Source organism: Malania oleifera, chromosome 8 (genome assembly GCF_029873635.1).
Source record: "Malania oleifera isolate guangnan ecotype guangnan chromosome 8, ASM2987363v1, whole genome shotgun sequence".
In the NCBI taxonomy this organism is placed as follows: domain Eukaryota; kingdom Viridiplantae; phylum Streptophyta; class Magnoliopsida; order Santalales; family Ximeniaceae; genus Malania; species Malania oleifera.
In genome coordinates this window covers 82,279,614-82,282,897 of record NC_080424.1, presented here as the reverse complement: position 1 = coordinate 82,282,897, position 3,284 = coordinate 82,279,614, and the positions used below count along the sequence as shown (strand labels likewise).

At 42.1% G+C, this 3,284-nt stretch overlaps 1 non-coding gene across 1 annotated transcript; it reads right to left on the bottom strand.

The window, feature by feature from the left end:
- Positions 1 to 266: 266 nt before the first annotated feature.
- Positions 267 to 372, bottom strand: LOC131163282 (small nucleolar RNA R71). The gene has a single exon (XR_009139052.1). It is a non-coding gene; the product is annotated as a small nucleolar RNA R71 (small nucleolar RNA).
- Between the last annotated feature and the right edge of the window lie 2,912 nt (positions 373 to 3,284).

Below are 3,284 nucleotides of genomic sequence, written 5' to 3'. Positions count from 1 at the left end.
AGAAGTTTTCATCTTGATGCTGCCCAACCTTCATGGGGACTCTACTGAAAATCCTTATCAGCTTCTCGATGAGTTCATGGAAATTTGTTCCATCATCCATATCCCTAATTTTAGTGATGATGCTCTCCATCTTAGGCTTTTCCCGTTCTCTCTAAAGGACAAGGCCAAATATTGGTTGATGTCCTTAGAACCAAACTCGGTGACCAACTGGGCTACCATGCAGCATGAATTCTTTAAAAAGTACTTTCCAATTGGGGAGACTAATCAGCTTTAGAGAGCCATCACAAGTTTTTGACAGATTGATGGGGAATTCTTTTTTGAGACTTAGGAGCGCTTTAGGGACCTGCTCCGTAAATGCCCACATCACTAGGTCCCCAAGTGGCAATTAGTCCAAAATTTCTATGAAGGGTTGGCCGAGAGAGACAGGTCTATGATTGATGCATCATGCAGAGGTACTTTCCTCACTAAACACGAGAATGAAGCCTGGATCTCTTTGAAAATCTGGCGCAAAATTATCAACAGCACATGGCCACAACTCGTAGACTACCTAATCCATTGAACTCTAAACCAAAAGGAGTTTACAAATTGGCTAATGGCCAAGATCTAGCCCCCACTCTACACATCATATCCCATAAACTTGATCAGTTTTTGTCTAAACGACAACAACCACAATTGATGGAGGGTGTAAAGGTTCGTAGAAATTGTTTCAACCCTGCACATACATATTATAATTGCCCATACATGCCTTCCTAACTTGAGCTCGTGCAAGAAGAAATAAGAGCCACCTACCATTGGTACGACCGACAGAAAAACAACTACGACTTGAACACCTATGGTAGTGGATGGAAGCAACACCCAAATTTTCCCTAGAGGCCACAAGCTTAAGACCTCCAAGTCCAAAGACCTCCACGAAACCCGAGTGCTTCGCTCCCTCGACCATATCCAACTTTCCAAGATCCCCCTATTGCAATGCAGAGTCCGTTATTATTTTAACAACCATCTATTCAACAAAATAACCATGAGTCTTTTGAAGAGACGGTGTTGAAAACTTTGGAAAGCATCGAAGCAAATCGTCACATGAAGTGGCAAATACTCCAATCTCACTCACAATCCATAGCTAAGATAGAGACCACTATGGGATAACTCACTAGGTCAGTTGGTAAGAGAAACGAAGTTGAAGTGTCAAGCCAGCTGCAAACAATGCTTTAGAGGCAATACAAAATAAAAAGTCAGACTACAATAGACCCTTCATCACATAAAATACATGCTTAGGCGATAACCACACTTAGGAGTGGCAAAGAGATCAACAATAGGGTCAGGGAACCAGTAAGCCAAGCGAAAGGTAAAGAAAAGGAGAGGACCTAACCTATAGAAATAGGCGCCCCTCTTCCTTATGAGTCAGCAACAGACACTGAAACATCCAACTTGCCACCAAATGAAACACCCTCCCCCCATATTCCTGCAGCCCCTTACCCTGTAGCTTTATATGCACCCTTTAAATCTAGAAAGGAGACCACTACTGAATCCATAATGGACAAATTTAAGAAAGTTAACGTCAACATCCCTCTCTTGGATGCAATTAAGCAAATACCTATATATGCAAAATTCCTCAAGGATATGCATGCAAAGCGAAAATCAAGGGTGCATATGGAAAAGCAAGTCAAGCTGGCCGAGCATGCAAGCTTAATCCTCTTAGGTCACCTCCCTCCTAAGCTCAAAGACCCCGGTGCTCCAACTATTTCATGTGTAATAGGTAATTTCACAATTGATAGGGCCCTCTTGGATTTAGGAGTTAACATGAATCTTTTACCGTACTCAGTTTTCAAGCAATTTAATTTAAGAGAACTGAAGCCCACCCCAATATCATTAAGTTCTACTGATCAGTCAGTAAAAAAACCCCGAGGTGTAATAGAGGACGTCTTAGTTAAGGTTGACAAATTTTACTATCCAGTTGGCTTCATAGTCTTGGATATGGAACCCTCTGACCCGACAAAAGATCATATCCCTGTCCTATTAGGACGACCCTTTTTGGCCATGGAAAATGCATGCATTCCGTGTCGGATAGGGATCATGGATATATCTTTTGGAAACATATAGCTTCGATTGAATTTATTCCATGCATCCCAACATCCACCTAAAGACATCCATGTGATGGACGTCGATATGATCGATGAGTGCATTGAGGACATTGCCCCTTCAATTTTATAGAGGAATCCTTTAGGGGAGATGATTCAACCTGAGAGCAACCCTAACCCGGATGACCCTTACGAATAGATCCTTTCAATTTGTGATACAACCTCTGGATTAGAAGGGAACATCTGGGTAAATGATACATGGTTCAAAGAAGAAGTGGAGGACATTTTGTTTGTTATCGAACCAGGATGACTTCAAGGTGTACAGTTGATACATCTGGTTGAAGACAATAAAATTAATGCTTACGGGAGGCCACCCGTGGGTTGTTTTCTTTACCTTAAAAAGAAAGGAAATGGGTACTAAGATGAGCGACCAAGCGTGACCATGTGAGAGATTGATGCGACTTGGTCGATGCAACACAAAAAAGTTGTTCAGAAACCCATTTTTCCCTCGTGGTCGTTTGAACCTCCATAGTCCACCACCCTAGTTGCCTTCATTGCTTACACTTCTGACTTCGTCGTCCAAGCATTGCCAATGTCTGTTGCTCTTCAGCATTCTTCCAATAACCAATCTAAGAAATTTGAGCAACGGTGACACTCTCACTTAAGTGCACCATTTGTTTCACACCGCTTAGGGTCTGGGTACGTAATTTCACCTACTCTCAAATCCCTCCCAATATTTCTCTTCCAAATCAACACTTTTCTTTTTCCTCCCCCTTGCACCAGAATGGCTCATCACCTCAAATCTAGGGTTGCACCCAATCAACCTCAATAGTCTTAAGCCCCTACCAAGAGGAGAGTGATCCCTACTCAGTTGCATGACGCAATTTCATCTAAATCTGAGCACCTTCCAACTACAACAAGAGGCCAGTCATCACAACCCCGATATGAGACAACAAAGAACTATGGAAGGTAAAGCATTCAAAGAATGACCTTGGAAAACTACGATTTTCGCCTAATGTACATGTTCAAATTAGATGAGATGTGGGCTCATGAAAAGAAATTATGTTGTGTTGATATCCTTGAAATGAGGAAGTTCGACCATCATATGGCACCACTGGCAACCTTTTATCACCTAACCCTAATTTGTGCATTTTATCAGAATATGCAGTATAATCCAACAACAGGGGCATGGTTCACTGTTGTCCATGA